Below are 13,232 nucleotides of genomic sequence, written 5' to 3'. Positions count from 1 at the left end.
GTCCCTGGATTTGATCCCCAGCACCACAAAGGGTGGGACAGGGGAACACAAGCAAGTCTGAGTTTGTCTGTTTTTACTATTTTACACTTACTTTAAATATATTTTTAATATTTTAATGTAGCTCTTCTGATATTTGCTCTTATACACAATGCTATTTCTTTTCATTTGTACTACTGACGTTTCTGACCAAAGTGATCTTACTGTTGTCCTTTTATATTACTACTTAGTTTTTAAGCTTAGATGAATAGTGTGGTCCTTCATACGATAGGATGTATTTTCATTTTACCTTACAATCAGTTTATAATATCATTTCACACCAATTTCCAGAAAAATAAATAAAGCCCCATGACCACTATATTTCACACTTTCATTTGATACTAATTTTAGTTTTTCCCATTTCTATTATTTTTATGAAATGCCAAGCTATTATCAACAAATTATTTTTTCATTTAACATGGTAACATTAAAGCTAAGTGGTCTAATAGCCATTTACATAAAAATGGCAGAGAAAGGTATTTTAATATTGATGTCACGTTTTATAGTTTCTCTTCAGTTTGTAAGCTGTCTTTACATTTACAATATTTATCTCACAGGTCTCATCAGAGGCATTTTGGCAAAATGACAACCTGAATTTCCATTTTTGATGCTCTTCTCATCACATTCCCATTCAAAACAAAGTAACTGCAATGAACAAGGAGGATGCAAGCAAAGATATGGGTTCTACAAGGATCTCTAGAAAATAGAAACAGCACAAAATGAAGATTTCTTCTCAGCCAAGAATGTTCAGGGAAAGACAAGAATTTCTTGTTGACATTTCTTTAAAAAGTGGCATGTTCAGAGATTGCTGAATCTTCTTTAGAATAGCAGAATTCCTGAGATGTGTGGTACTAAAACCTACTGCAAATTCTTAGCCCAAAAGAAACCACAGGGTCACAGGATGAATTAGCTGCTTCCCACTCCTAAGACTAGGTGGGAAAGCACCAATTAACAGAATTGATTAGAATGATACAGGAATAGAGACTACAGCAACATTCACTACATATGTTTTTGGGTCAGTTAAAAGGCCCTGGTAATTTGACAATATGACTCCTTAAGGAATCAAAACAAAATAATGTGCCTAAAAGACTCAGTAATCAAGAAGTGAAAAAGCAAATCAATTGTATATGAAACCGATGAGGAAATTAAAGCATAAAAAAATAATGACTGGAAGCTTAAAAAAAAAAGAAGTTTAAGAAAAAAAGAATTTCCAATTTAAATATGCCCTGAAATGAAAGAATAATCACCAAGAACAAATGTAATGGCATGAAACTTGTGTGAGTGGGTGGAGGATTGCCAACACATAAAACAAAAATACAAAGAATTTATGAATAAAGGAGTGAAAGATTTGGCAGATGCATTTAGCAGATCTAACTATTTGAGAATTAGAAAAAAAAGAACAAAGGAAGAAAAATAAATTAATCATTTTAAAAGGAATACCCTGATCAATGAAAGATTTAAATCTGAACATATACAAGAATCTGAACATATACAAGTTTCATCTAGTTACAGCCAGAATTAATTGATTCCAAGGAAAAAGTAAAAACCTTACAACATTGAGGACCAAAAATAAATCAGATAAAATGTTTATAAACTATTCTTAGGGATCACCAAATCAGCAATCAATACCTTTAAACAAATAGCCAAGAAATCCTAGACATATAAGGAAAGCCTCTGAATTTATTATCAATCTACTGTTTTTCAGTTCCAAAATTATCCTTCAGTATCAGTTCTGTTATAATGGACATTTTCCCTTTACATTAAGAAGTATATAAATTTTATCAGTATAATTTCGGGAGGATAGTAGAAAAGGAAAGAAACTTCTCTTCCTGGTTCTGATATGCTGAGTTTTTATTATTATTATTATTATTATTTTTGCTCTTGCTGCATGGTCTATCCAGGAGGAGTATATATAAGGAAATACTACAATGGTCTACCTCAGTTTTCTGCCATAAGTATACAGTCCTTCACTGACCTTCTGCCTAGCCTGAGACTGATGATTATCCTTTTAAAAAAATGTGTGTAGGTAGACAGATAGATAGATTAGTAGATGGACACTATATCTTTTATTTTTTAATTTTATATAGTGTTGAGGATTGAACTCAGGGCCTCATGCATGCAAGTGCTTTACCACTGAGGTATAACTTCAGCCCCGATGATTATCTGTTTGATATCCCATGAACATGGTCACTGGTATGTTCCAGGTCTCATGATGGCAGCAAGTATCCCATCTCTCTACAACTATCCACTATTTTTAACAAGTGTACTACTGCAAGTGTTGTTCCCTATTGCCCACAAATGCAACCCAGTTTTGCCAAGGCAACCTAGTGCAATCTACCATCCAAGGAACTGCAATTCATCTTTTCCCAACAGAGTTGGAAATTCACCATGAAGGAGCTGAGGCTCCTCCTTTCAAGTTTGACTTTCCTTGAGAAAGGTGCTTCAAGCCTTTTAGAATTATCTTTATTTTTATATATAAAGTTAATCCTCTATAACTTAGTGATTAGTTATAATAAGTTTTACTAACTCAAATGACTGGCTCCTTACTAAATTCAAACTGATAATTATTTCCAGGATATAAAACAGTAGAAATAAGATTTGAGGAGCTGAGTCATACCCTTGGGGTTAAAGACAAGACTACGCTTCTTGCTAGGGAAAACAGAATGCTAGTAGAGAAATAGTAACTTCAAAAGTTAACCAAATCCAGGTGCCATGGAGCATGCCTATAATCCCAGTAGCTCCAGAGGATGAGACAGGAGGATCTCCTCAGCAGAAGTGAGGCGCTAAACAATTCAGTAAGACCTTGTCTCTAAAATACAAAATAGGGCTGAGAATGTGGCTCAGTAGTTCAGTGCTCCTGAATTCAATCCCTCATACCACAAAAAAGTGTTAAACAAGTTGTCATCTGTGGTTGGTTGTAATGAAGTGCCCACTCAAGCACATACCTTGGGAGCTTAGTGGCTAGTGTAGCTGAATATTATGGCAGTAATAACAAGTGTTAGGGCAATAGTATAACATAGATCCCACTAAGTACATTACAGCATTTACAGAGAGCAAATGAAAAGCTCAGGTCCCTTAAATCTCAGCCTAAATCACAATCTGAGAACCAAAGAACTTCCATGATTGTCTTAGAAGAATCTTTTCCTCCTTTATAGTTATGGGGTTTAAAACTGCTGAAAAATCAAGCTGGAAAAAAAATTTTCCCCTAGGGCTGAGGACTAAACTCAGGACTCTGCCACTGAACTATATCCCCAACTCCTAAAATTTTTATTGAGTAATTGATTCAGTCTCACCAAATTCTCCCATCTAGAAAATTATGACCTGAATTGGCAAAGAATGGGATCCTGAAACATGGAACAAAGAATTTTGTTTCATCTCAGATGAAACTAACCTCTGTAAACAAGTCTCCCTCATTCCCAAGTAATTTTGAGCCTCCCACACCAATGGAATAAAGTTCCTTTCCAGTGTCTGAGAAGATGGGCCTTTCTTGGCTTGAAAATTCTGTTTATATGAGCAGATGTAATCCAGCTCTTGTTGACACTTGATCCATAATTGAGTTCAAATCAGCGTGTTCTAAGAGGAAAAGTATATATTGGTAATCCAGGAAGAAATAAATACTTTACAAACCCAGAAGATAACTGAGGAACACATGTGGGAGTAGATTCTAAATGTATCTGACCACAAAGGGTAGAATATAACAGTACATCATGCTAAATTCATTAATATTAATGTGCTTACTAAAAATTCCAGATTTAACGCAGTAGTTCGTGTAGCTGGTAAAGGCTATATTTTCTAGTTGGTGCACTGGAAGTGGATGTAACAGTTGAGGTGCCAGAGCTTCCCTGCAGTGACACAGATCAATGATTTAGAGAATTAGGAATGCTGGATTTGATGTATCATGTACAAACTGCATATTTATGCTCCTACTCCTCTCTATGCTCTATGAGAGGGACCAAAAACAATGAAAACTCTTATCAGTGAAGAAAGGAAATACATATACATCTTTATAAAGCTCTGTGGTTATTCTTTTTTCTTTTTTTTTTTAAAGCCAGGTATGACTACATGAGATGTGGTCATTAAGAAGAGTTTCTAGATTTCAATGGAGATAATGTAATTCCAATGGAAAACATTCCAACTGGCCATACTTAACCATCAAAAACAAAGTGGACATATACTCTCTAAAGGGCAACACACACACACACACACACACACACACACACACACACAATTATTATGTCATTATACAAGTTCTTCAACAATAGATAATTAACAATGCCCCTAGTAACAAAATAGGCGAGCAATCTAGAGTACTGTATATACTATATAAAAAGAGAAATTCTAGGTCTAGTAGCTAGAATCATGACTTAGGAGACAACAGTGAAGAGTTACAACCTCTCATAGTTTTCAGACCTAGGTCAATTCACAGATTCTACTATGACTGAGACCAGGCATTTTGAAGAAGGACCCCAGCATAACAGCTGCAATTACATGCCATATATCTTCCTCTAATCCTTCCCTCAAAGAATTTATAGCCATTAATTAGAGGTACTATGCATTGTTAAAAAGCAAACATTAGGACCTTTCATGTATTAAGAGACACTGTCTGAATTGACAGTTTCTGGAGATTCAAAATGCCATTGTAATCAACTGCTTAAATTATGGACTTATAGTAGCTGGATGATTGATGGAATTGTAATTCAAATCCAATGAACTTGAACCCCAAACCATAGACACATTCTGTGGTTATTTCCTCAGTTCTGAATATATAGTTGCAAAAGACATACTTGAAAATGTCAGAATCCCCACATCAGCTTTACTGATCCATGGGAAAAGGGTCATTATGGAAAGAATAGCTAAAGGACATGTAATGAAAATTCCTTTCCCTACCGAGAAAATAAATTAGAAGTAATACTGCATCCTTGGGGAAACTTCAAAATCTCATCACAGGATCAGACAACTCTTATGGTAAAATGGTAAGTTCACCCTCTGCTACTGGGGCTGGCCCTGAAGTTCTGAGCTCGAGCAGATCCTTCCACCTCAAACTGCAGAGTAGCTAGGACTTTGGATGAGACTGGCTTGTACTGTGTAACTTTGAAATAATGGTGTTGGTGGTCGAAGTTTGAAGAGAAGGTGGGAGAAACACTCAGGGAACATATTCTTTGATTTATAATATTATACTTTAGGTTTCCATTTCTAGAGGACAGTCATAGAAGAGAGCTTCAATTGTGTAAGAATTCCTGCCATTTTTTGAAACAGCTTGTATTAAACCTCATGGGTTTTCTTACAGATAAAGAAAACATTGTCTGAAAAAAAAAATCTCATCACAGGCCTTTTACTCCAATTAGGAGAAATCTCTCAATACAGTTTTTTTTTTTAAATCTAGAATGAGTTAAAAAAAAAAAACCTCACAGTATGGAGGGGGAGAGAAAGATGCAGAGACAGAGACATGGGTGGGGATACAAAAAGTTGTTTGCTGCATTGCATTCTCTGCATTCTCAATTGGATGCTCAACTGGGAAAGAATCAATTTATAAGTTCGCTAAGGTCAAAGGCAGAATTAATTTCTCAGTTGTTATAGAATCGAAGCCACTGATATTCTGCCCACTTATGGCTAAAGAAGTGCCCCTAAGGGCCAAGAAATTATACATGGTTCTGTGTCATATACACTTCTCCAATATTTTCACATTATCAAGCCAGCAAGGAGAATTCCTAGAGAAAGTAGGTTAGCAGAAAAATTTTTCACAACATTATTAATCAGAATTGCCCTATCATCTTTGCTATATTATGTTGGTTGTTTAAAAGCAAGTAACAGGCTTTAACCTACTCAAGAGGACAACACAAAAAGATGAGTATCAGTAGATGATGCTCAGAAGGAGGCACACTTGAGTCTGTCCTCCACAATACTCCATAGATGTATATTTATTGTCTTTATATTCCACAAAATTTCACATATTTTTAGGACATGTTCCAAATCATTGAATATCCAGTAATTTATTAACAATGGCCACAAACAACTGACTTTGAAGTAGGGGAAAATCTTACCCTCTCTATATTGCGTATGTTTTACAAAAGAATTAGATATACTTTTTGTTCACCAAAAATATTATCATGATGTTGTCAAAAGGAGGAGTAAGTTAGGGTATGTATGTACCAGCATACATAAGGTCCTGGGCTCCAAGCACTACCCGCTCCCCACCAAAATGCAGTAAATAATCATGTAATACTGGGGGATGGTTTAAAGAAATAAAAGAATTCCTCTAAGCAGGAGGACTACAGGTGAAGAGGGCAGGATAGTGGGTCGATGTTGATCAAAATATTGTTTTATTTTTAAAAATCATATACATGCATTATTTATTTAAGATAAAATTCTGTTTATTAAAAACATGTGGGGTTATTGCTCAGAGATAGAGCATACTTGCCTAACACGTACAAGGCCCTGGGTTCGTTCCTCAGCACCACATAAAAATAAGTAAATAAAATAAAGGCATTGTGTCCAACTATACCTTAAAAAAATGTGAATCAATAAATACTTGGTAACTTACCAAAAGGCTGAGGAAGTAATATTAACATCAAATTGACATTTAAAATCACAATCACTAATTAGAGGTGAAAGATGACAGAGTAGAGGAAGGGTGTAATATCCAGATATTGTGACTGGGGATTCAAGCAGCACAACATTGCTTCCCAGCAAGGAGGGTGACACAAGGAATTCACCTAATCTTAATACTAGAATCAAAGAAACAGAAATTCAGATGTTCTAAACAAAGGATAGGAAAGAACACATGTGGAATGCAGCCAAAAAGGCATGGCATTGGCCTACTGTGGAGGGGAAGGGCAACACAAGAAGAAAGACTAAATTAGTGAAGAAACAGAATTCTTTTTCTTCCTTTTTTTCTCCTTTTTGAATTGAGCATGAGTGTCAAAGTACATGTTCTTCTGGGAGTGTATGTTCTAGTTGTGTTGAATGACTCACGGACACACAGATACACACTTTCCTATTTTTTTTCTCTTCATTTTTATCACTTTTCCACTTCTTCCTTTATAATTTTTCTACTTTTTTCCCCCTCAAAATAGGTTATTCCACCTTTTTATGACGGTAGAGGAGTAAAGTTTTTTGTTTGTGTGTTTTGGTTTGACTTTTAGTTCTGGTCCTTATTATTCCTTCTCTCCTTTCTTCCCTCTTTAACAGCCAAGTTTGCTTATTCTCTCTTTTTCTTGTTATTTATTTCTTTCAGTTCCCTTTTATTCCTCCTCCTTTACAGCCATCAGTTGATATCTCTTCTCTCCTATTGTACCCCTATTTGAATTTTGAGTATTTTAAACTTTTGTTTACATTGTCCCTATTTTCTTTCTTCTTAATGAATTATAATTATACTGTCTTTAACAATAATTTATATAATTATTACCTCATCATTCATATTGTTCTCAAGTTATTCATACTGGGAGATGCAAGATCTGGTTCATAGTTATTGGTTATTATTGCTGTTATTAAATGCTAACCTTGCCCTTCCTCTTTTTGCAATAATTAAAAGTGTACATGCCACAGTAGACAATGTACACTTATCTTTATTTTGAATATTGATCACTATGATTGTTGCTTTTGCTTGTTTCTCCTACCTTTGAGAAGGGCTAGGAAATGTCTAGTACACTACAGGTTCACAGAGTAGAGACTCTGAGACTGAAATACACCCACAATTCAGGAACATGACAGTACATCTTCCTCCATACATAAACCAATCCAAATTAAACTTCAACAATATTTTAACACATAGAATAGGGTAGACAAATATGTCAAATCAAAGACTAAATCCCAGGTACCAACAAATAAAGAGAGCATCAGGCCCCTACCCCTACAACATATAAGAGAAAGACTCCAAAAAGAAGGATGTAAAAAGCCCATAGTATTATAGCAGCTCTACAAGAATGAATTAATTTAGCATTTCTACAGCACCAAACTGGAAGATAATGGCAGATGAAACAACTGAATTACACTGAGCTTATGTGTTGAAGCTTAGAGATACCAAAAAAATCTACAACTACACTCCATAGGCTATCCACAGGAAAGGAAAAAGAATTCATCTCAATAGATGTGCAAATACAAGACCTCTGCAAACATGAGTAAACAGGAAAAAAGTCTTCCCCCAAAACTTACTACCGTTCAAAAAAGGATACACAACCAGAGAAGGGGATAAAATTCCAAAGAAAAGCTTTTAAAAATTGATTATTAAAGTGATAAATGAGTAAAAGAGGATGTGGGAAACTAATTAAGAAATAAAATTAAGAGAGCAATTACAAGAATTGAATGACCACTTAAAGAAATATAGAGTTTGAAGACACACCAATCAGAACTTCTGAAAATGAAAGACAAAATGAAATTGAATTAAAAAAAATCACTTGAAAATTATCACCAACAAACTGGACTATGGAGAAAACAGAACCTTGAAACTTGACAGTGAGTTTAAGCTGGAATATTTAAGAGACACATATCTAAGGTAAGGAAAGTAACGTGATGAAAATATATAACAACTTGGGAACAAGATTTAAGAAACAAAACTTCACAGTCATAATGAAGTCACTGGGATAGAAAGAGCAGAGATAAACAGGCTTAATGGTATTAAGAACCTTTGCAATGAAATAATACCCCAAAACTTTCCAAACCTTAGAAATGAGATGTACATTTGCATATTGTGGCATATAGAACATTAAATAGCCAAGATAAAAAATTAATCTTTCGAAGCCATGTCATAATCAAAATGTCTAATACAGATAATAACAAAATACTATTAAAACACAAAAAATGTCTAATACAGATAATAACAAAAGACTATTAAAACACAAAAAAGAAAAACATCAGATGACACAAGTAGAACAGTAAGAGTTGCTTCAGATTTCTCAACTGAGATCCCCAAAAACAAGATAGTGTGGAATGAAATACTGAGAAAACAACTGCCAACAAAGGTTATTAGATTATCTATCATTTAAAATCAAAGATAAAACAAAAACTTTTCATGATAAGGATAAAATTTAAAAATTCCATGACCATTAAACATACACTACAGAAATTATTTAAAGAAATACTACACAAAGAGAAATCATAAACAAGCCCCAGAACTTTCAAATGTATAGTTCTCCAGAAGAGCAATTAAGCAAATTAAATTCAATAATGAATTAAAACTATAAAACAAAATAAAAAAATTGGAAATAATAAATATCTTACCATAGTAACTCTGATGTGAACAGTCTAAACTCTATAATTAAAAAGCTGACTCATTGAATAATAATAAAAAAAAATCACACTCAGTGCTGGGGACATGGCTCAATGGTAGAGTGCTTGCCTTGCATGCACAAAGCCCTGGATTCCATCCCCAGTACTACAAGGAGAATACAACAAAAATGAAAACAAACAAACAAAAAAACTCACATCAAACATATGAAATTTCCAAGGCACTCATCTTATTATAGGCAAAGATATACACCAACTGCAAGCTAAAGGACAGAAAAGAATATTCTCTACAAATGGAGCTTTAAAAAAACAAAACAAGGGGCTGGGGATGTGGCTCAAGCGGTAGCGCGCTTGGCTGGCATGCATGCGGCCCAGGTTCGATCCTCAGCACCACATACAAACAAAGATGTTGTATCCACCGAAAACTAAAAAATAAATCAATATTAAAAATTCTCTCTCTCTCTCTCTCTCTCTCTCTCTCTCTCTCTCTCTCTCTCTCTCTCAAAAAAAAGGAGATGCTATATCTGACAAAAAAAAATGTAGGCAAAACTTAATCACAAAAAAATCAAGCACATACTGTTAAAGGAAAAAATCCAACAAGAAAATATAACAATTACAAATATTTCTACCTCAAATGTAAATACACCTTACTACATGAAATAAATACTTCATGAATTTACAGAGTATGATTAATAATTGCTGATTCCAACCCACCCCTCCAAAAACAAGATTTTTCCAGACATATAATCAATAAATACATTTCTGACATAAATAATATGATAAGCCAAATGGAACTAATAATCATCTGTAGAATATTTCAACCAACATCAGCTGACTACAATTTCTTCTTAGCAACTTATGGAATCTTTCCCAAAACAGATCTTATTTTAAGGGCACAAAGCAAGTCTTAGCACATACCCCCCACCAAAAAAAAATCAATTTTATCTCATGACTTATAATATCATAATAAATGGAAGTCAGAAAACATATAGATACCACATAAATACATGGAGATTGAACAATACTCTCTTAAATAAAGAATGAATCATTGAAAAAATGAGACAAAGAAAAATACTAGAATCAAATTAGAACAGCAATACAACACACCCAAATCTCTGGGATACCATAAAGGCAGGATTAAGAAGGAAGCTTATAGTATTCATTGCCAACATTTTAACAATTTTAAAGCCAGTAGAAAAAAATAATTTAGATCAGAGCTAATATTAATGAAATTAAGAATAAAAAATTCAACAAATCAATGAAACCAAAAGCAGATTCTTTCAAAAGATAAGCAAGATTGAGAAACCTCTAGTCAAACTATCAAAAAGAGAGAAGACCCAAATCAACAAAATTAGAGATGGCAAAGGAGATATCAACAGAGACACTTTTGATATCCATATGATCATTAGACTATTTTGAAAATTCATATTATAATAAACAGGAAAACCAAGAAGATATTAATGAATTTCTAGATATATCATCTGCCAAAATTAAGCCATGAGGAAATAGAAAATCTAAACAGATCAATGGCAAGCAATGAGACTGAAGCATTAATTAAAAGCTTTCTAAGAAGCCAGACTCAGTGGCACACGTCTATAATCCCAGCGACCTGGGAGGCTGAGACAGGAGAATTGTGAGTTCAAAGTCAGCCTCAGCAATGGCAAGGTACTAAGCAACTCAGTGAGATTCTGTCTCTAAAAATATATATACAAAAAAGGGCTGGGGATGTGGCTTAGTGGTTGAGTACCCCTGAGTTAATCCATAATACCAAATAAAAAGAAAAAAAGGGGGGCCTTCCAAGGAAGACAACCCCAAGACCAGATGGATTCTTGGCAGTTTTACCAGGCCTTTAAGAAGCATTAACACCAGGGCTGGAATTGTGGCTCAGTGGCAGAGAGCTTGCCTAGCATGTATCAATAAAAAAATAAAAAGGGCCACTAACAACTAAAAAAAAATAAAAAACACATACATCTCCTTCAAAATTTACTAAAAAGAAGTGCATATACCCCCCCAAAAAAGAACCATTAACACCAATCTTCTCAAATTATTCTGAGAAATAGAAAGGTAGGACTCAATCTGTAACTCATTTATGAAACCAGTGTTACTCTGATACAAAGACCAAAAAACAACAACAACAAAAACACATCAAGGGAAGAAAAGTACAGACCAATGTACTAAATCAACATATACACAAAAATCCTTAATAAAATGTTGGCAAACCACATTCAAAAACACATTAACAAGAGTAGACAATATGAATAGCTGGATTAATCTCAGGGATGCAAGGTTGGTTTAATATACACAAGTAAAAAATATAATTCATACCATAAATAGAATTAAGAATACATTCTCTCAATAGATACAAAAAAAATAAAGGATTTGAAAATATTCAGCACTCATTCACGTTAGAAACACAGGAGAAATCAGGGATAGGAAAAACATACCTCAACATGATGAAGGCTAGATGCAACAAACCCAAAGTCAACCTCATACTAAATAGAGAAAAACTGAAAGCATTTCCTCTAAAATCAGACACAATGAAAGGTTATTTATTCTGATCACTCCTATTCATTACAGTTGTTGAAATACCAGCCAGAGCAACCAGGCAACATTAGAAAACTAAAGAAAAATAGGAAAAGTAGTAGTCAAATTATCTCTGCTGACTGATGACCTGATTCTATACAAAGAGGATGCAAAAATCTCCAGCATAAGTCTTGTAGATCTGATAAAAAAAAAACACTCAAAAGAAGTAGCATACAAGATGAACACAAAAAAATCAGTAGCTTTCCTATATCCCCATAATAAATCTGCCAAAAAAGAAATCAAAAAATCATTTCATTCAATTGAAAAATAAACAAGAATAAATCTAACTCAGGAGATGACAGAACTCTAAAAATAAAAATTATAAAACACCAAAGAATGAAAATGAATAAGGCTTTACAAGATGGAAACAACTATGTTGCAATTACTACATCAGAAGTAAAATAAATATCACCGATTATGTATTAATTCTCCTAGGAAAGATTAATACTATTAAAATGACCATATTTTCAAAAGCAATCTACAGATTCAATAACATTAAAATGCCAATAACACTGTTTAAATGTAAGGAGACAGTACTAAAATTCATTTAAAAGAGTAAAAGACCCAGAAAAGCCAAAGCTGCCGCCGCATTCCCCCTCTTTCCCGCCCCCCGCCGCCGTCGCCGCCGCCCACTCACCTCAGCTGCCCATCCGGGCGCTGGCGGCCTTCGACCTAGTTTCCCCCCAAAAGTCTCCCGTGTGTTATTCCCGATGTGAGGGGGTTGTTACGGGGTGGTCGCCGGGGGTTCGGGAGCGGGGTCCGCGCCTTCAACGGAGCTGCAATCCTAACCCGCCATCTGGTGGCTTTTTCCACACGCCAATGGCGCCGCTGCAGACTTGGGTCCGGACCGCCCTCTGCTGGCCGCGGTGCTCACTGCCTTGCTGACGGGACTGGCCTGCCCGGAAAGGGGAGGGAGCTGAGGCGCCAGCTTGGGGCCTTGGCGGGGGCGCGCGCAAACGCTTTCCTGAGGGGACTGCGCGCAGGCGCACCAGCGGGGCGGGAAACGTGGCCGCTGCGTGGCGGCTCCGCCCCCACATGGAGCGCTTGCCCAGCTCCGCCAATTGCGAGTGGCGGAGAGCTCTGGATGAGGCCGCTGTGGACTGTTCGTGGGCCACCCGCGGCGGGCGGAAGGAGGAACACTGGCGCCTGAGCGTCCCACTCGCAGAGCTGCCGCCCGCCATTTTTAGAGCTGCTCGGAGCCCGCCCCCGTTTCTTCACCCAGGCCCCTCCCCAGGTCGGGGGCTAGCTCTTCCCTCCCTGGGCTCCAGTTTCCCGCTGCCCGCCTGGCCTGCTGCGGAAACGGAAGGGAGCGATCTCTCGGAGCCCTGCTCCAGCCCCTCCAGGTCTTAGGGAGAACTCCTAGCGATTTATTGTTGGGGAGGTGCTTTCCT

General features: G+C 36.1%; 1 protein-coding gene across 1 annotated transcript in view; it reads right to left on the bottom strand.

Moving 5' to 3' along the window:
* The window catches only part of LOC144364733 (cohesin subunit SA-1-like), a 59,950-nt gene extending 47,156 nt beyond the window's left edge, over positions 1-12,794 (bottom strand). Inside the window, exon 1 of the mRNA XM_078035808.1 lies at positions 12,479-12,794. The gene's annotated coding sequence lies outside the window, so the exon portion shown is untranslated. The remainder of the gene's footprint in view (positions 1-12,478) is intronic.
* Between the last annotated feature and the right edge of the window lie 438 nt (positions 12,795-13,232).

Source organism: Ictidomys tridecemlineatus, unplaced genomic scaffold, assembly GCF_052094955.1.
Source record: "Ictidomys tridecemlineatus isolate mIctTri1 unplaced genomic scaffold, mIctTri1.hap1 Scaffold_103, whole genome shotgun sequence".
Classification (NCBI taxonomy): Eukaryota; Metazoa; Chordata; class Mammalia; order Rodentia; family Sciuridae; genus Ictidomys; species Ictidomys tridecemlineatus.
This window is presented reverse-complemented; position numbering and strand designations above follow the sequence as displayed.